Source organism: Ambystoma mexicanum, chromosome 12 (assembly GCF_040938575.1).
Source record: "Ambystoma mexicanum isolate Mex_15411 chromosome 12, UKY_AmexF1_1, whole genome shotgun sequence".
Taxonomy (NCBI): Eukaryota; Metazoa; Chordata; class Amphibia; order Caudata; family Ambystomatidae; genus Ambystoma; species Ambystoma mexicanum.
Genome location: NC_090936.1, coordinates 523,307,240 through 523,328,847, shown reverse-complemented (window position 1 = coordinate 523,328,847; position 21,608 = coordinate 523,307,240). Strand labels below are relative to the sequence as shown.

Here is a 21,608-nt window from a genome sequence, read left to right as displayed (position 1 = left end):
GGCCTCCACCTCCTGCATTCACGAACAGTACCCACTCAGCGCTGGTAACTGTTGACGTTGCTGTAAACTTTGCACATGTAGTGCCATCAACTTGCATTCACTTGATTCTTTCCTCTGCTTTTGACAAGAAACACAATCATTCACAACAGAAATAAACTCAGAGAAGGGCTTCTTTTTCCCTTCACCAGGAAGCTCTCCCATAAGCCCCTGCCTTCACTGGTTTCCGGCCTGTACCAGCATCCATTACTGTTTAATCCAGTGCAACACAGAACACAATAAATCCATATTGTGGAGGACAACTAAGCCTTCTTTTGGTTTCCTACTTTTCATTTTTTTGGGGGTCTTTTCTATTGCTGCGTTTTATTTTGTAGGCAATCTGCAGCTGTGTTGTTGTTACAAAAAGAATGACGAGCTAGGGTTTTGAACATTTCGGTCTCTAAGGTAACTGTTTAGTGAAAGTGAAAGTGAATGAACATTGGGCTGTTGTGTACATTTTTTTTATTGCATATTGCTTGCTGAGGACTGAGCATACATCGCAAGGGACTTAAGTAGAGATAACAGAAATCAACTGTTTTCTGTTCACTCAGCATGTTACGGGTAAACATTGTTAATTTACTATATGGCTTGTTTGTTCTGTTGTAGTCAATTGCTAGCACCCCTATCCAAGGGGTTCCATCTATATTAGGACCCGGCGAGGATCAACCAGAATGTAACAACCATTCTGATTGGCCCTCGATGGGGATTTACCCGGCCGGGAATCCCTCGGATGTGATTCCACTCCTTTTTTCCCGGAGGGGGGCATGGCATCCCCTCAGCCAATGAGGAGGCTCGAAGCAGGGGAATCCCCGCTCCGGCCTCCGCACGGTTGGAGGCTGCCATGGTCCCCTGCCGGAGATTCAGGTATTTTTTTTTCCCTCCCCCCTCCCCTATATACAATCCCCTCCCTCCCCTCCCAACCCCACTTACCTTTGTATTTCTCCTTTTCGGGGGCGAACGCGCTGGTTTTCCCTTTCGCAGCGGCCATTTCCGTTGACATTTTTTTCTTCTGTTCCGAAACACTGCAGCGTTTCGGAACAGAAAGGATTGCTATTAGTACCCCGGTCTTGCGGGCCGGGGTACTAGTTGCAATATGCCCCTCACCGCAATGCCATTTCCGAGTCAGGTAATGCCCCGGGCCTTCGTTAAGGCCCTCGCTTTGTTCCTGCTTCTATCTATGGGCCCAGCTGCATTACCTGACTCGGTAATGGCCCTGCGGCTTGGGGTATGCTGCTTAAATATGAATGTTAACCATTCCTTTTTAAGTATTTAAGAATAGGGTATTTATATTTATTTATTGGAGACTAGTTACACCTGAATCTAATTCTCCTGGGCGCGGTGCCTTCCATTTGCAATGTTACCAGGTGTACAGAGAGTTTTTAATATTCACCATTGAGTTGAGTGTCTACCTTGTGTGCAATTTATCCATTTGTGGCTCCATATTATTGTACTGTGTTCATCACACATTTGTTTTTTAGCTAAAGGAAGACCCTGAAGTTTGTTTCCATCATGCACTCCACGTGAAGGCACTTTACTGGTTTATACACAGGACCCTTACATTGCCCTTCGCGTTCCACACTCATTTGCACCCCTAGTTCCCACAATAGTCCAGGTGTTCAAGCTGTGCGACCCGACCCCTTTCTGTAGCCCGAGGGCCACATTTGGCCCAGCTTGGTAGGGATACGTGTTTGCCACCTAAGGTAAATCTAGAAATAAGGACGGGTGTATAAATAAAACATTTTTTTTTAGTGTGCATGTGTTTTATTTAGATTCGCCTGGACTGATTTATCCAGCCCACCTTGGAATGTGAAGAAAAGAGAAAGAGACAGAGCTCCCTGCCCAAGAATGGGCTAGACAAGGGAGCATGGATCCCAGAATAAAACATTGCAAAGAAAAAACATTTAGAAGGGGAAGAGAGTGGAAGGAAAAAGACAGTTCTCTAAAGGGCATAAAGAAAGCATTTCCGGCCAGGCTTCATGTGTGGGGTACCCTAGCGTCCTTACTGTGGGCCCATGCTGCATGCCTATTTCCATCGGAGAAGACTTGAACCACCAATAGACTGCACCAGCCACTCCTATGCAATATAATATGTTCTATATGGTATTGTATGTTTAAATGTATGTTTATATGTGAGTTATATTTATAGTTATGTGGGAGGGTAGTTTCACAGATTATAAATTCATATGGTTATAGGCATGTATATATAGTGCATGTTAGGAATTATGTAGGGGATTAGCAAGGTTTAGATAAGGAGGAGGAGTTACAGAAAGAAGGGGTACCCTGGCGTGAGCCAGGTGAGTGAAGCAGCAGCATGCCATAGGCTGCCCAGGGGTGGTGCCAGGTGTAGGTCAGGGGTGTGTTCCATCAGTTCCACCCTATGGGTCCCACTCTCAACCACTCTAGGGATGGGTGGGCTGACAGGGCACATCCCTTTACAAGGAACTCACACTGGTGGAAAACTAGAAAGGCATAATGGTAGGAATCTTTAATAAGAAATGTGTTTTTATAAATAAAGAGGCCCCCCCTGAAAAATCCACCTTGGTGCCTGTGTCTGTGGAGTAGGACTCAGGGCATAGCCCATCTCCTGTTTAACATTGATAGTATCTGCAGGTGCAGCGGCCCTCCCTATGCAGCGAGGGATGTGTATTCCCTTAGCCCAGGCCGGGTCAGAAAACAAGGGCTCATGTCATATTACCCTCTCACAGGGTGCCATTCCCTGGTCTATCCCATTAGGGAAGTTTATCTCTTCCTATTACAGGTCCCCCAACTCAATTCTTCTAGAGATTGAATCAACCTTGGAGCACCAACATGCCAGTTATTCTATATCAGCTTACACATTAAAGAACTACGCATTGCACACGTGTGCCTTTTTCAGTGTCCATTATACCTGTTTGGGACACATTATTTACAGTTCATTATCTGTTTATGTTTGTGTACCAGGTCTGTGATTTATAGTGACACGAGTCAGTAAAGTTAATGCCTTGAATCCTCGGTTTATGGGGGACTTCTCCAAATGCACTGTTCTGGCACTAGGAGTGCGTCTGTGGGTGGCACCATTAATATAAAACTGACTCTGGAATAGGTGACTATAGAAAATATGTGGCTATTTGATAGGGTCATCTTTATGTTGCAAAGTTTCACTGTATTTTGCCCTCGGTCCAATTACACCATATCCATTCTTGCATAGTCTCACTATATCCCTGCCGCAAGTGGTTTTGGGAAAGGGAACTGATACCATACATCACTGCTAGTTTGGGATTTTTTTCTTCTTCTTTTTTTTTTTAAACTCTTTATTTCTCATTTCCAACAAGTTACAATAAACAACAGAATTAACATCCTAGGTCATTGAATTGAAAAATACATAACAGTGGAAAACAAAATAAAACACAATTCCAAACCATAACTCTGTATTCCAACATATGAAACTTAGGACTAACCTAAAACAAAGCCAGATGTATCAAACAAATGACAACAAACAAGTAAGACCACACAAAACAACCACATAGACAACACAAACCCCCTCCCCATATATTAATGCTAATAGACCAATGCACTCCACTCCAGAACCTAATCTAGCATCATCCATAAAGGTCTTCTTATTTTGAAATGTTCATGAGTCATGTTCTGGGCCTTGTTTGGTTCAGTTCTGAAGTGAGGCAGCCGAGTTCTCGCATGATGTCATAATGGAGGTCCATCAGTAGAATGTCATACATTCCAAAGGGAGTTGCTCTTTAGTTCATGACACAAGTTAATGGATATTTCCCATCAAATCTTGATGTTTTTATATTATCATCTACAAGCATAGTAATTTGCAGGCACCGTTATAGTTAAAGAGCTGGGGGCTTTTTCGTCCTCTCCCCATTCGTGATTCCTGCTTATTTTTTGGTCTGCCTGAACACTGGACCACTTCCAAGTCGTGTACTCAGTTAGCCACTGTGTCCTGAACCAAGAGTGTTGTGCTTACAGGACACTCTGCAGAGCCCTTGCAACACACATGCGGTGTAGGTAAGACTTCTGCAACAAGAAATATAAAGGGGTTGCATGGCTGTCATCTGTAGGTTGGTCTTGATATGATGTGATAAGTCATTTATAACGCGCTTGTACACGAGTGTTTCTAGGCGTGACAAGACAAAGGAGGGAAGGTAGAGGAGGACAAAACAAACGTTCTTACTAGGACTTGTGTCATTCAGATCGTGCAGGTTTGACATGTAAAAGTGCAGGGGGGTGGGAGGAGAGGAGAAGTGCCAAGGGGAGGGGAGGGGGAAGTGCAGGCAGGGCACCAATGCTGTGAGTAGGTGCAGCCCGGGCAGCACGGCTCTGGTTAAGTGCAAGGAGGCAGGGGACTGTAGAGTTCCCGATACAGCCCCTAGGTGCACGGTCGGCCCGGAGGCAGTGCAGGGGCTACTGGTCATGGGAAGCCTGGCACCGGTGTGACTCTGAGGGTAGCCAGGCAACCAGTCAGTTCAGCAGACAGGTCGGTCAGAAGGGGAGAGAGAGAGAAAGTAGAAGCGAAAATGAAGGTGTTGAGCTGCTTCCGGAACTTCAGGTGGTCTGGCTCAAGTTTGAGAGGGGCAGGGAGGCCATTCCAGATGGAGGCACCTGCAGAGGAGAGAGATCTACCCCCACTCTCTGCCTGGAGAAGTGTTTGACCCTCAGAGAGATGGAAGTGGCTGAGCAAGGGCACGAGACGGAAGGTGTTTAGGAAGAGAGAGTTGGATAAAGTGTGGGCCTCAGCCCCAGAAAGCCTTGTGGATGATGCAGAGGGTCTTGAAATTGATCCTTGCAGCCACTGGTAGCCAGTGCAGAGATTTCTGGCTGGAGAGATACGGTCCCTGGGCCAAAGGCCAAGGACAAGTCTAGCAGTCCTGTTCTGGATTAGCTGCAATGGGCGGAGAGTAGAGGAAGGCAGATTGAGAAAGAGGCTGTTGCAGTAGTCCAGACTAGAGAGAACCAAGGTTCTGGAGAAAATAATCTTCTGGGGGATAGTGAGGGAAGGTGACATACCTCTGAGGAGGTGCAGCTGGTAGTGGGCCTTCTTGGCAAGGTGCATGATGTGAGGAGAGAAGGAGAGAGTGGAGTCGAAGATGACACCAAGGTCTTTTGCCTCACAGAAAGGCAAAGGAAGAGGGCCCAAGGAGGGCTGCCAGAGTGAGAGAGGGAAAGGGCTATTAAGGCAGAATTCATCAGAGATACACCATTCCTGAATCGTGGATAGATAGTCAGGAATGAGTGAGAGAGGAGAAGAGGCTGAGGGGAGCCTGAGGGAGTGGTGAGTGTCAACTGCATAACACTGAATGTTAGAGGAGAATGTCGAGATAGGCCAAATAGACATTGAAGAGCCAGGGTGCGCGGTTAAAGCCCTGGGGAACCCCACATGTGGAAAGAGAGCTGCTGGAGAGAAAGGACCCAAGTTGGACCTGGGTGGGTCGGTCCAGGAGGAAGGAGGTCAATCAGGCCAGGGCCTGATCCATGATGCCCAGGTTCTCACAGAGACGATTGATCAGGATGGCATGATTGACCGTGTCAAAAGCAGAGGAAAGATCAATGAGAAGGGGGACAGATGAATGGCTAGAATCAACATTAGAGAGCAGATCTTCACGAGTGTTCAGGAGAGCAGTTTCCGTGCCTCTGGCTGCTTGGAAGCCAGATTGATGGTCATGGAGACAACCAACAGATTCAGTGTTGAGTGTAAGCTGGGAGATGGCCAGCTTTTCCAGGATTTTGCCCAGGAAAGGAGCGATAGAGATTGCACGGTAGTTTCCTGGACAGGACGGATCGGCAGAAGGCTTTTTCAAGAGGGGGTGCACAAGAGAGTGCTTGAGGAGAGAGGAGAAAATTCCAGTGGCAAATGAGTGATTGCAGAAATCAGCCGAGGCTGGAGCGAGAGTATCAATGTGGCCCTAGATGGTGCTAGAGGAGCAGGGGAACACCTACTTGGACTAAATGTGTCCTTGGGGTCCTGTCCTCCCACACTCAATCGCCTTCAGCCTCTGCCCAAACACAGCATTTGCCATGGCACTTACTTGCCTTCGCAACTGTAGGCATGCACTTGGCCATTTATTCTTTATAGATGATTGCTCACTTCCTACTCTAGGCACTTACACCTGCTGCTCACTCACGGCACTCCAGCACTTACCCCCTCACCCTCTTCCTCTCTCTACACTTGCATGCCCTAAATGCTTACAAGGCGTAGTAGGTTTGTCTTTATCTTTTTTAATGTATTTTTATTGGCATTTTTAAATTAAACAAATTCACCTCAGGGGTTACCATTGTCATTATCTGGGGTATGACTTCTTTCCAGAATTTCCTGAGTATCTGACACTCCCACCAGATATGCCTATAGTCCCCATTCATTCGCATCCCCTCCAGCAATCTTCGTTGGATGCAGGAAACATTTTATGCAACCTCTCTGCGGTATAATGCCACGGAACCATTATTTTATACCATGTTTCCCTAACCTGAATTGACCTTGTCAGTTTGGGGATATTTCCCCATTAATTTTCCCAATGCTCCTTTGGGAGGTCCATCCCTAAAGTCTTTTCCCACCTGCGCATGTAGCCTCAAACCTGTCCCAACTCTCCTTACATCAAAATTGAATATAGTTTCAACACCATTTGCTTGTTACCCAAATGTGTGGTAATACATTTTTCAAAGACTGTAAGCTCTCTCCCTACTACTGCTTTTCCCCCTAAACTATCTATCCAATGTCTGATTTGACAGTACTCCAATCTTTCTTTCTCAGACAGAGCCACCAGCTGTTTCCATTCTTCAAACATACAAATATCAGTTCCCTGCATCATATCTCGCACCTTTGCACACCCCACCTTTCGCCAATGCCTAAACACTCAGTATATCATCCCTGGTTGAAATTGTGGATTCCCAGAAAGTGGTGTAAACAGAGACAGGCATGTGGATAGAGATCCTTTTTCTAATAGTCGGTCCCATACATCACAAACCACAGACAGAACTTGACGGAGCTGCATGTTCTTGGGCCTATCCTGTCTATGCAGCCAAAGAACCCCCTCCAATGGACAACCCGCCACTGCCCTATCCATCCTCACCCAAGGTTTCGAAATATCTCCTGTAAACCATTCTCGTAATACCAGTAACTGTGCAGCTACATAATATTTTAAAAATTTTGAAAGGCCCACCCCGCTCCCACCTCTCAGTGACATTAAAGTACGTAGTGCCACTCTATGGGTTTTATTACAACCTAAAAATCTCATGACCACTTTGTTCAATGCCACAAAGAATGAGCCTGGGAGATCTTGGAAGGTGTAGAGTACTCTTGGAAGGATCACCATGTTAATTGTGGCCACCCTGGCTAGCCATGAGATATGGGGCAGAGTCCCCCTTCCCAAATCCTCTTTCACCCGTTGGAGCACTCGTGGGTAATTGCTATCAAACATCTGCAATACCACCTTGGTTATGGTTACCCCTAATTATCTAATGCCAATGTCAGGGACCGCAAACGGAGAATATGAAGGTAGAGTTCCCTTTTGGTCTGGAGAAAGACCCAAATCTAACAACTTATTAATTGTTTTCTATCCATGTCCCCTTTCTGTTGCCCTGTGGGCGCTTTGAAACACAATTTACTTGTATAAGCGCTCAATAAATAAATAACAATAAATAAATAGATCAGACTTGTCTAGAAACATCATCAGTAGGGGCCACAGAGAAACAGGGGAAAGGAAGAGGAGAGGGAGAGGTGGCCAGAGAGGGGCCAAGAGAAGTGTAGCGAAAGGAGGAGGAAAGAGGGGACAGGATGACCTGAGTTTTAGTGGTGAAATGAGAAGCCATATCCATGCAGAGGGCCTGAGAGGGAACAGGAGAGGTGGAGAATGCAGAAGGATTGGACAGTTCCTTACAGGTTTTAAATAGTTTGACCATGCTGTTAGAGGCCACAGAGATGCAGGCTTGGATGTGGGCTCTCTTCATGGACAGGACAGAGAGTCCGTATTGCCTTTGGAGCAGGTTGCAGGCCAGTTTGTCAGAGTATGAGCCAGATTCCCTCCACTTCCTCTCAGCCACCCTACACTTGCATTTCAGTGTGGCAAAATCAGAGTCATAGCAAGAGCGACACTTGGAGGTAGGCTACATGCGGATTCTCATGACAGGTGCAAGGACATCCAGAGTGTTGGAGATCGAAAGATGCAGGTTAGAGAGGGCTGTGTCAGTATGAGTCAGCCGCAGGTGTAGAAGCAGCAGAGAAAGTAGCGGAAAAGGCCTCCATTGGCACATGCTTCATGGGTCAGATGACTGAGAAGGTAAGTGGCAGTGTTGGGGTTGGCTTTACCTGGGGGACTGAGAGCTTCAGGTGAGAGGAAAGCAGAAAGTGGTCAGTCCAAGAGAGAGGAGTGGTGAGAGGGTTAGAGAGGGGGTTTCTGAGGAGATGAGAACATCCAAGGAGTGCCCAGCAGAGTGTGTCGGACCAGAGGGTAGAATGTAAAGAGAGAAAGTGTTGCAGAGGTTGCGGAAGAGCCAAGAGGACGGATTAGAAGCATCCATATGGATGTTGAGGTCTCCAAGGAGGAGGAGTTGAGAGGTAGAGGCAAAGAGAGAAGAGGAGAGGTCCTCCCACTCTGAGAGGAAGAGGGCCACCTGGCCAGGTGGCCTGTAAATGGTGGCCACAGTCAGAGAGAGAGCAGGAGAGATAGCGAACCTGCAGACCAGGCATTCAAAGGAGGAGTAGGTCTGCGTAGGAATGATAGAGGCAAGGACCTACTCCGGAAAGATCAGAGCTACTACACCTCCAGGGATGGTTGGTTCTGGGTTCTGAAAGGAGATCAAAGCTATTGTACATCCGGGAGCATGAATCAAATACCTCACCTAGACCTGATGGATTCTGTGCATTCTTGTACTGCAGTGTGCAGGCGCAGAAGTAAACATGCATTGGCAAAGCCAACAGTTTTGGCTTTTGTGTAGGCATGGGTCGGGAATTTTTCAGGCACTGTCATAATGTTACTACTATCGCGTTATATTGAGACCACAAATAACCTGGGATATTTTGGCTTTTGTGTAGGCATGGGACGGGAATTTTTCAGGCACTGCCATAATGTTACTACTATCGTGTTATATTGAGACCACACGTAACCTGGGAAATTCCTTCCCACCCCCAATAAGGGAGCCCGGCAATACTTGCTTATGTTTTATTTTTAGCGCTGGCCTTACTGAAGACTCATATGGAGTCACACAAATCTGCCCCTAACCCACTGTGTCCACAGTGAGCCAAGAACCAGGCCAGGGTATAGGAAATATATTTGCATTTATTTGTAAGATAGGTAATAGAGATCACACTAAAACTACAGATGCCACCTTCTTTGTGGCTCACAATGAAACATCTTGTTACACAAATAAATCACGCAAGTGACTAGGAAAAATACAGATCACAATACTGTATACAGATTTCACTTCAAGAAATAATCAAACTGGTCAATGAACAAAGTCAATTTACATATGTAGTGATGTGCAATTTCGATTTTCCTGTGCATTTAAAAGGCTAGCAGTTTGGTTTAGAGAATGGTACAAACGCATATGCCAATTATAATTTCACCCACATTTTTGGTTTAAAATAAACACGGTGATTTAGCAGATTTGACATGTTAAAAGTGACAGTGGAGCATAGTGTTTGGCATCGGTTTCTTACTTGTTGCCCCTAGGTCTGTGTTAGAGAGGCAATTGTGTAATATAGAAACCAACCAACCTTGGTTACCCATGAGAAAATAAGTTGGCTACTAATGGTGCAATCCAGCTTAGTCAACGAGATGGTAAGAGGTAATTAAAAGAGTATGTTGTCTGGGGCCCCGTTAACCAGCACTACTGAGATAGATATTAATGTGAAAACTGGAGAAAATGTGGGCTAACAAAACTGCAAGAAACCTATTTTGGAAGGAAAATATCACAACAATGTCTTGCCTTGCTGTTTTACTGGCGACAGGGAGGTTCTGTTCAGCCTTCCCCTGTATGCTCAAATCTGAGCTTTATAATGCAATGGAAAAGACATGATACAAGGTGAAGAAATGCTTTTTGATGTGATAGGGGTAGGACGGTAGATAATGGAGATCTCCCATAGTATTAAGACAGAGAGAACATTCTGTGGCTAGGGACTGAATAATGGAAATTAATTACTTAAAAAGGGGTATTATGGGAGAAGTGAATGGATCGGAGAGGATAGCAATGCTAGGAGAAGAACGAGTAACCTATACCATACATAGTATAACAGGTTGTGCCCTACAGTACACACACATATAATATATATTTATAAGTATGCCTTTATCTCCACCTTATCTTGATTAGATGGCGGAAAGATGAATAGCTGTAGAATATTGCGGGATTGACTGTCAGTTATAGGGCCAACCTATTTGCTCTGGATCATAGTAGCACACATATGGACAGCCCTAGGTTTAGTCATTGCACACTACGGACATAGGTCTGCATACAACATGAAGCTGTATATATTGCACATGGCATTTTACATGTTGGATTGCCAATTTTAGAGATTTAGTATTCACTGCTGTACATACAGCCCTAGTTGTATTTCAGGGATTGACATTTTTCTGTCGAGCACTGAGTACTTTAAGCATTTGTAATGTATGCTGTGAAAGCTGGCCTGCTATGATCTCACTTGGCACTTTATTTATTGCCTTATATGTTGCTAGAACGGTGCTGTTATAACTGAGCTGCTAAAATCAACTATGCTGCTAGAACTGCACTGGGCACGTTATTTGCTAACGTTAATGTTACCATAACTGTGCTGTTGGAATTGCACTGGACACTGAGTATTTCAACTATTTGCAATGTATGCTATAAATGCTGGCCTGCTAGGATTGAACTTGCCACTTTATTCATTGCCATAGAATCTACTAGAACGCCGTTGCTGGAACTGGGTTGCCAGAATCAATTATGCTGCTAGAACTGGACTGGGAGCTTTATTTATTGACATCAATGTTGTCATAACTGGGCTGCTGGCATTGCACTGGACACTTATTACACTATACACTGTATCTATTGCTGCTGTGTGGCCAGGATTGCCATCATTCCGTTTAGCACTAGGCCCTCTATCTAGTCAACAATGCTACTAGGTTAGGGACAGATGTCTTCTTAGCCATCACTGGGCATTTTGCCCATTAATATCTATGTTGCTGTAATTATGCTGCTAATATTGCAGCATGCACTTTATTGAAGGATACCTATGATGCTATAATTGAGCTGGTAGAATTCTAGTGGGCACTATATTTGCGGCCAAGTCTATCATTATGTCTACATAAATGCATAGAGTTTGAAATAACAATACAACGGGGCAGTTCCATATGTAACTGACAGACGGGGAGCTTTGCTACAAGATTACTCATTTCCCAATGTAAAATGGCTGACAAGTTTCTTGTATTTCGGAATCCCATTTCACTTTCTATTATCTTGTGTGTATATGTTGTTGTCATTCACGTGTGGGTGGTTATTATGAACAAGCTAATGGATCGTAGCAAAATACGCCAAGCTTTCGGACTCTCTCGCAAACATAATTTGGGATCACGAAGAATGTTTACATTTTTACAACTAATAGAATAAATACTTTATTTTTTAAACTCCTCGACTGTGGCGTTATATATACACACATATATAACTGCCTATAATATAATATTTATTATAAAATATAGAATTCAATATTGTATAGTATACTATAAAGTATAAATCCAGAATAGTATATAATCCTTTTACAATACAGTTTTAATATGGTGTAAAATATATTGTTAATATGGTGATTGATATTGTAGCAAACTGTTGATTACCATCTGTATACATTTTCTGTACACAAAATAAACCAACAATGCAATATACTTAATAATCTATAGTCAGAATACTAGATGCATACATGCCAACATTATGTGACCAAAAATCTGTAGGAATCTTAAAGTTTCAAAAATATTGAAAAAAAACGGTATTTGTTGCCACTAAATCGGTAGGCGGTACGACTGCTTAAAAAGCGGTATCCTACCACCTAAATCGGTAGGGCTGACAAGTATGTAGCAGGTGCCATAGAGAGGGGCGCTGCGTTGTGCAGCTACGCTGAAGAAACAGCATATTGCACTTGCAGGTGGGTGGAAGTGGCGAGACTCGCGCAGGGCGGGACTGAAAGGTGTGGTTTCCCCTCGGCTTCTTGCGCAAGCACACAGCTGCCAGAACTAATTCAGAGGAGTGGCTCGTCATTGCTTCAGCGGCTCGCTCCAGCATGTAGATGACTGGCACCGGGGAGCTGAGGTACTGTGAACCATGTGGCTGTTGATATCCTGAAGTGCTGGAGCGGATCTCACGGGCGCCTCTGAGAGTCTGGGGAGGTTGCACTGGCACACTGGTCTGAATACTGCTGCCAGTAAGAGCACACCATTATAAAAGCTGGAGCTTGGACACATCCCCACTGAAGAACGTTCCTCGGATTCTGTGTACTTGTGCAACCTGCAACCATGGCTGAACAGGCTACTAAAACCAGGCCAACAAAAAAGAATCAGTGTTTGTTGCCACTAAATCGCTAGGCGGTAGGACTGTTTAAAAAGTGATATCCTACCACCTAAATCGGTAGGGTTGGCAAGTATGCAGATGTATACTATATTGTATGCGGTACATATACAGTATATTTTTACAGTTCTCTATACAGTATATCAATGTATAATATACAACATCAATGCAGCTGAGCTTGGAGTAGTTTATATTGTATAGTACAATATACTGTGTACGTACAGCACAGCTCACAGTATGATTTATAGTATATATAGAGAAAAGCACAAAGACAGTACACTGTATGGCACTCATTGGGCATATTGAGTGAAATATAATACCTGCAAACACATTAAGGGGGTAATTCATAGAATTTAGCGCACAAGTGGCGCACCCGCCTGGCGCACAGAGTGCGCGTGCGACAAAACACATTTCAGCGCACAGCGTATTCATGGATACTTACATCCATAATCATCCGTGGCGCAGAGTGGCACAGCGACCCTGCACCAGCGCCAATTACGCCCCCAACCCCGCCCTGTGCGCCAAAAACATTGCCCAAATCCAGTACATGGCGCAAAGGCCAGTGGACCAGCATACAGCCCCCGAACCACAAAAACGTGTGGAAAATTCCCCAGGCACCTCTCAGAATATGCGTACCCCGCTCGCGCCAGCGAAATCACGTGTAAAACTCCCCGCGCACCCCTCAGAATACACGTACCCTGCTTGCACCAGCGAAATCGCGTGTAAAACTCCATGCGCACTCCCAAAAAACACGTACCCCGCTCGCACCAGGCCAATCGCATGTAAAACTCCCTGCGCACCCCTCGGAATACACGTACCCCGCTTGCGCCAGCGAAATCGTGTGTAAAACTCCATGCGCACCCCCAGAATACACGTACCCCGCTCGTGCCAGGGCAATCGCGTGTGAAACCCTGCACGCACCCCCGGAATACTTGGACCCCGCTCGCACCAGGCCAATCGCGTGTAAAACTCCCAGCGCACCTCTCCCAATACGTGTACCCTGCTCGCGTCAGGTAAAATGCGTGGAAAAAGTCCCCCCTGTGGTGTGGGCTGCCTGGGGGGCATTGGGAGGGTGGATGGCTGCCTGTGGGTCATGGTCATGGTGGATGGGCTGCCTGCGGGGCATGGGGAGGGTGGATGGGCTGCCTGTGGGTCGTGGACTGGGGTGACGGGCTGCCTGCGGGTCATGGACTGGGGTGATGGGCTGCCTGCGGGTCATGGTCATGGTGGATGGGCTGCCTGCAGGGCATGAGGAGGGTGGATGGGCTGCCTGTGGGGCATGGGTGGGGTGGATGGGCTGCCTGTGGGGCATGGTCATGGTGGTGCTTCCTGTGGGGCATGGGGAGGGTGGATGGGATGCCTGCGGGGCATGGGGAAGGTGGATGGGCTGCCTGCGCATATTCCAGGGGTGCGCGTGGACTCTTTCACATGCGATTTCGCTGGTGCGAGCGTGGTATGTGTATTACGGGGGTGGGCAGGGAGTTTTACACGAGATTCCGCTGGCGCAAGCGGGTTACGTGTATTCCGGGGGTGCGCTGGGAGTTTCACACGCGATTTCGCTGGCGCGACCTTGGTATGTGTATTCCGGGAGTGCGTGGGGAGTTTTACACGCAATTTCACTGGCGCGAGTGTGGTACGTGTATTCCGGGGGTGCGTGGGGAGTTTCACACGTGATTTGGCAGTGTGTGCCCTCCCGGGAGTGCCCCCCATCCCCATGCCCCGCAGGCAGCCCACACCACAGGGGACCACCCTACACCCCTGGCCATGCCCCGCAGGCGGCACATCACCCCATACCATGCCCCGCAGGCAGGCCACATGGCACCATGCACTTGGGAGCCCCGACTCATGTCTCCAACCCCGTTGACGGGCACCTGCCTGCTGGCCCAGACTCATGACCCCCACCCCACCCACCATTGACAGGCACCTGCCAGCAGGCCCTGAGTCATGACCACCACCCCACCCACCATTGACGGGCACCTGCCAGCAGGCCCCGACTCATACCCCCCACCCAACACGTCATCACAATCCAGATCCATGGTCCTTATGGCCACCCAAATACCACCCCACGCCACCCCAGTCCAAACAGCGAACCAAGCATTCCATCCACTCCACATTGAAATCCCCATGCCATGATAGATCCCAAATAACCAGTATGCGCATGAATACAAGTCCGTCAGACCCACACAACGGTGACACATGACTGAGAAAACCCACATTGTGACATGCACGAAACCGATGAGAGAAGACCACACAAATGACATAAAAAAGAAAACTGTATTATATACACAACTGTATGACGGAAACGAAATTAGTCAAGAAAAAAATAATAAATAAAAGGATGTCCAAAATAAAACTAAAAATATGAATGCTGAAATCAATACAATCAAAATAAAAATGCCTCCAAAGTGTCCGTCCATAAAACGAAACCCAAAGTAAAAAAAAAAACATTCCTCCATGGTAAAAATAAAATAGCAAAATCAGGTCCATAACTATATACAATGTAAAAATAAAGGGTCCATGAGCCCAACAATCCAAAGGAAACCTAAGAAAAAACCTACCTAATAAATAACTATTTACAAAAAGGCGGGGCATAGTCCATGCGCCCCAAAGGAAACAAATAAATAAAGGAAACCTACAACTACAAAACTATTTACAAAGGCGGCGGGCTAGTCCCACGGCTCACTGTTTGATGTTCCGGGCCAGGGCATCATCGAACTCCACGTCGATGTTCCGGAGGCGGCCTGTTCCCTGGCCTCGAGGTCTTGCAGGGATGCAGCCATGGAATCCCTCAACTCCCTGTGAGTTTCCTCGAGGCCCTCCACCCGCCTCAAAGCCCGGTGCATGGATTTCTCCACACTGACCATCCTGAGCCGTGCCTTCTCCACATGCCGCCTCTCTGCATCTATCTTCTGGCCCAACCGCTGCCACACGGAAGACACTCCCAGTCCGGGGTCCTCCTGCCCCTCGGCCGATGCCTGCCCCGAGGTGTTGATGGCCCCGAGCCATGATGCCATGATGCCTCCCACGCTGAACCTGCTGCTGCCTCCGACGCACCTGCCTCTGCCACCACGTCGGCCTCCGGGCTGATGGAATCCCCCGGCACCGTCGTGCACGTGCCCTGCCCGATGATGCTTGCACATCTTCAATCTGCCGGGGTCCAGTTGGTGGGGTGGCCACCCCTGCTGGACCTCCGACTCCCGCATGTGGCAGGGATGGGATCTCCAGCAGGCTGGCTGCATTGTTTGGGGCAGGTCCACAGGGGGCCCTGGTGGCATCTGGGCCGGAAGACGGCACGCAGAATGACTGGCGTATAGTGTGCACAGAGGAGGAGAGGGTCTCAAGACTGGCCGACACATGGAGGAAACCCCCAACCATCATCCCTCCCAACTGCGGCACGTTGCCACACAGCTCTTTGTGATGACATGCGTGGTCCCCCCAGGAACCACGCATGTCATCACGAATATCATGTGTGCGCAACGCGACCCCAATCAGGACGGACTCAATCCTGTCACGGGTCCCCTCGTCTGCAGGTAGAGGAGTGCCAGATGACGTGGACCTCCCCCCCTACCTGCGGGCGTGCCTGGGACGGGGCATCCCTGCTGGTGCATGGTGATGCAGTCACAGTGTCAGGGACAGTGACATGCACAGGCCCCTCCACGGTGACCTGTGCTGCTTCCTGCCCCTGACACTGGACTGCACCACTTGCACCAGTGATACCACCCCCACCAGGCCCCATGTGCGGCTCAGTAGCGGCCTCCTCCTCCTCTGCACACACCACCAACCTGGATGGCTCCACACTGTCTTCCGCCGTCGAAAGCCCCTGTGGGGGCTCACCCGCCCCTTCCGCTGCAGCCGTAGTGGGCCTTGCGTCGCCGGCTGGTGGAGGCATCCCTGCGCTGTCTTGGCCCTTTTCTTCACTCGCCGCTGTGTAAAGGGAGACATTGAACACAAGCATCAGGGTACTGTACAATAGTCCCCTACACAGGAGGCAATAGAACATGAGTGGCACTGTCAACGTCACTTCCATCATGTCCCTCCACAACACATGGGTCAGTGCAGGCAACACACATGCAGAAACAGGCATGGCACATGCAACAAACATTCGCATCCATGTCCAAGGCACCGTAATAACATCCAATGGTGGGCTGAAACTCACATGCATCATGGGACATGGTGATCACATGCACACACATCACCAGAGGGTCATGCATCTGGCCCTGTATACCCCCAGACACAGTGGATACAAGGATGACTAGGCTGTATCAGTGATTCAACACATCGTCACGGACATGTGTCATGCATGTCCATGACAGCAGCACACATCTATCACACCACAAACATGTCAAAGTACGGACACAGGCATGCATACATGTGTGCATTCCACATGCTGCTCCGCATGATGCATTGTAACACATACACCATCCATGTGGGTCACGCCTGACTGGAATCACATGCAGCACCATCATGTCCCTGCACACAAACATCCATACATGACCCATGTAACACATGCAGCCGAGTAGCTAACTACCACCACACTGCAACATGCACCGTTATAAACGTGTATACATGGGCATTTACTGCTCGACTCCAGACTGGCCTGCATCCTGAGGATCTGGTGGTGAAGCACTGGGAGAATGCGCTCTAGGACCCTCATCTGCTGGGTGCTAAGCTGGATCCGGCACCCCACTGCATCCGATGCCTCCAAGAGGCGCCGGGCCTTCTTGAGGGTCCGGGACTTGCAGTCCTCCTAGCACTTCTGGACGTGTTTGATGTCACGGGGTGCCACCCCCTCCGCGTTGATGGCACCCACTATGTCCTTCCAGATCCTCTTCCGTCCTTCTTTGTCAGCGCACGCTGGTGTGGAGAGGGCATCATAATTCCCCAGAACTTGCTTCACCAGGATACCAACTTCCTTTTCACTGAAGCTGGTAGCCCTCTGCCTCTCTGCTTGGGGGTTGCCATTGGTGCCGGATGGTGTTGCGTCAGACATGGAAACCCCTGAGGCAGGTGTGGGTGGGCAACTGGGTCCTGGGGCTGGGCTGTGGAGTGATGGAACACCAGTCTGGAGTCCTCTGTTCCAGCAGGGGTGGTCACAGCAACTGGACCCCTGCAGATGGCAGATGTGCAGGCACCAAATACAGCAGGCAGGCAGGCAGCAGCAGATGGCTCGTGGGAGGCTGCTCGGGGCTCTGGCGGGCAGTAATTCGGCCTTCTGGGCAGGAGTGTGGTCTTCCGTGTGTAGTCGCGTGGCCAGCTTGATACGGAGTGATTTGGCACGTGAAAAAACAGCACGTCAGCGTGTATTTCGAGGAAAGGCCCTTAACGAGTAAGCGCGTATGAGACGTAACATGCACAGGCGTTTCCCTCAGCACGGGTTAAAGGTCCCATGTGGTTTTCCATTGCTCTGTACGTGCTTTTCGTGGAGAGCGGTGCGTGTGTTTACCAGACATTGGGGTTCTCACGCAATTACTTCACAGCGGCTACAGTGCGTACTTCTTTTGGCAGGGGTGTTGCCTACGTGTTCTTCTTCTACACGCACGGCAGACGGTGAGTCGCGCACGCTATTTCTCCCACTGTGGGTGTCTCTGTTTGTCGCGTGCCCCTTTTTTTCAATCATACTAGCCTGCGTGTTGACCACGTACACATTTTTTGTGTTCCTGGCTGCTACAGCGTGCTGCGTGCGTTTTTTTACATGCACATGGGCTACAGGAGTCACATATCTCTTTTTCTTGCTATTTTGGGATGCCTGAGCGTTGCGTGACCCGTCATTTTTCCCAAGGGGCCAAAGGCAGCCTTGCAGGAGCACAGGGGTGCTGCTTGCATCACGTTCCTTGCCCCCCCACCCAAGGTGCCCAGGACAATTGTTGTGTGCACCTCCCATTGGTACCAGTACATCTGTGCCATGGTTGGGAGGCCACAAAAGGTGAGGGCCGCCTCAGTTGTGCAGCCTCCACGTGCCCTTTCCCCTCAGATGCGCAGCGCTTGTGCGTGTGTTTGGGGATGTGGGGGCACCACCATGTCCACCGGTACGCCCCGCCATCTTGCAACATTGTGCAGGACACATGCTGTCACAATGATCCTGCACACTACAGGAGGTGCATACAGTAGCTGCCCGCCAGAGCTGTCAAGGGACCAGAAGTATGACTTGAGCACTTCAAATGTGCCCTCCACTATGGGCCAGGTTGCAATATGGGCTGCGTTGTATCTTACCAGGGGCGGGGTGATGGTGTTCCGTATTGGCGTCACTGGGGAGGTGATAATGGTTGTCATTAGTTTGGTTTGTGTATTTGTCTGTGTGTGACATGCATGCATGTGCACAGGCATTTGTACTCATCAATGAGCCATGTGTCGCCATGCTTCCCAGCTTCCAGGTCCCGGCTCAGGGCGGACATTCTGCACATGAAACTGTCATGGATGGACATAGGATAGTTAGCATAGACGGAGGTGATGATCCCCTGTGCATCGCATACAACCTGCACATTGATGGAATGCCAGTGCTTGCGGTTGCGGTGGATATTCTCTGTGGCCCTAGGTGGACGCAGGGCCACATTGGTGCAATCTAGGGCACCGAGCACTTTGGGGTAGTGTGGCCCCCTGTAAAAGTCCTGGACCATGGCTTGCCTTTCTGTGGGTGTTCTGGGCATGTATATGTGCCTGCGGACTGAGGGTCGCACAGTCATGATTGCCAACACCTGGTGTAGGCAGCGTGACTGTGTGGGCTGTGAGACCCCCCCACTATGGCAGTGGTCCACTGAAATGACCCAGTGGCCAAGAAATGCAGTACATTGAGCACCCTTTCCAAGGGGCTCAGTGCTTGGGAGCACAAGGTGTGTGATGTGAGGTCATCCTCCCACTCCTGGACCAGGTCTAGGATGATATGAGGTGGAAACCTATACCTGCCATAGACCTGGTCATCAGGCATCCCAATTTGGCTGGTCCTGGGCAAAAGAAATGCTCCTGCGGTGTCCCATGATCAGTGCTGTGAGAAATGGGACATTCATCGTAGCTGTATATACGTGTTTGTTGTTTGCGTGCACTTTTATAAGGTGCGGGGACGCTACTGCCTGCCTTCGTGTGGCGGATGTGTTTAGGCCCGTGCGTGTCTTTTGCCATGCACGGGTTTCCCCTATTCGATTCCATGAATACGTGCAGTTCGCGTGCGTGTGGGCATTCCATGTACTTCCCAGCAGTACTTCCCCAGTTATGCCCTTATTTTCACGTGTTGTTCCCCATTGCACGTGTTACACCCCGTGTTCCACCCCCTTTTTGGTGTGTGAGCTAACGTTGTGCGCTTTCGCTGTGCGCATTTGACGCACATCCAGGGGAAAACACGCGCACGGCCTTCCATGAATCACAAGCGTGCAGTTGCTTTTTCAAGCATGCGCCACGAATTTTGGCCCACATTTGTTCCATGAATCGGCCCCATGTTCAGGAAAAGAACATTTAATGGAAAGCACTTTCTTCGCAAGTTTTTAAACCATGTACTTGAAGTTAATATCTGTTACCTAGTTCTTTTATATTATGCGTGAGAAGCTTTGGCTTGAGAAAAGATGGTATAGGGAGAATATTTAACTGTGCTGTAGAGTGCAAAGCCTGTAGATTTGGTGACAATAAACAATGATAGAATAAAACCGGATGGTCCCCTGGACACATCAGGGTGAAACTAGAAGCACATGTCACGTGGGATGTTGCGGCCGGATTCACACACCAGACTGGTCAGGAGTATAGGTAAAATGAGGTTTATTGGGACAAAGGAGGAGATCTCTGGGATGCCGGGGTAACAGTCAGTTCACAACAGGATTATCACACTGGCAGCAGCTCTCCCGTACCATTCCAGAATCCAAGGGGCTCCAGACGGCACGAGACAGACCAGCACATACATATGATTACATCTTTCCCCTTAAGCAGTGAAAGAAAGAAGAAAATGGAAAAGGAAGGGGAAGGAAGGGCAAGGGAGAAAGAAGGAAGGGGAGAGAAAACAGGGGGGGCTTGTGTGGCAAAGGATACAGCACAGGAGTACATAAAGTCATCTCTGGAATTGGCAGGATTTTTCTCCACAGAGCAGGGAGCCCGGAGCCAGTCACAGCAGAGGATGCAGTACAATAGCCACAAAGTCATCTCTGATGTTAGGCAGGATCTTTCTCTTCTGAACAGACTGTCCAGCGCAACAAGCTCTCTCCCTTCCTCCCTGGGAATGTCACATCCTCTTCACATGGTATCTCTTCACCGGGGGCACCAGCAGACGCTTGGACAATGTCATAAAAGGACCATATTTTGCCATCTTGCAGGGCCACCGTTTTTCTTCATACCCTCTCAATCTTCTGTGGGTTCCTGAATCTAGAACAACCCTTCGTCACCTTGAACATAACATCTCGGGTCGCTCTGACACAGTCATAATGATCCTTGTATTTCCTTTGTTTCTCTCTCCCTCTGATAAGAACTTCTTCCATGTCCACAAGCTTGACAATTTTCTTTATCGAGCATGAAGAGCTCAATCTATTACATGGCACTCTGCCCCTCATCATGACAAAAGATTCAATCGCCGTTGTGGAGTGACGAGTCATCCTGTATGCACTCTGCGACTTCTTAACGGTTTTGCTCCAGGGTAATGAGTTCACTGCTGGCAAATTAATCACACCTTTCATGAAGCCATTCATGGGCTCAATGAGATCTTTGCCATGAGATGGTACAGTAACGTGTGTATATGTGCAATTCCATGGTCACTTAAAAATCTTTGCATGATTTCAGAAGGGAATTGCGCCCCATTGTCAGTGACCAATTCCTCTGGATCCCCCTTTTTGCTGAACACTGCCTCTAAGAACTTCACAATTTTTGTGTCTGTCACACTTTATTTCATGACACACCATTCCACCCACTTAGATGTGTAGTCTACAAGGGCTGTTATGTACACCTTACATGTCTCCAAATCATCAAAGGGTCCAACTATATCCATAGCTAGCTTTTTCCATACTGACTCATGAATTTGCATGGTTTGTAGAGGTTTTACATTGGTCTTCTTGGACTTGTCACTGACAGCACAAGCCTGGCACAATTTCACTAGG

The 21,608-nt window shown here is 48.3% G+C and overlaps 1 long non-coding RNA gene across 1 annotated transcript in view; it reads left to right on the top strand.

Annotated features, from left to right (window-relative positions):
- Window positions 1–819: 819 nt before the first annotated feature.
- LOC138512983 (uncharacterized) overlaps window positions 820–21,608 on the top strand; it is a 205,865-nt gene continuing 185,076 nt past the window's right edge. The window contains exon 1 of the long non-coding RNA XR_011281649.1: window positions 820–900. This is a non-coding gene — a long non-coding RNA (uncharacterized lncRNA). The remainder of the gene's footprint in view (window positions 901–21,608) is intronic.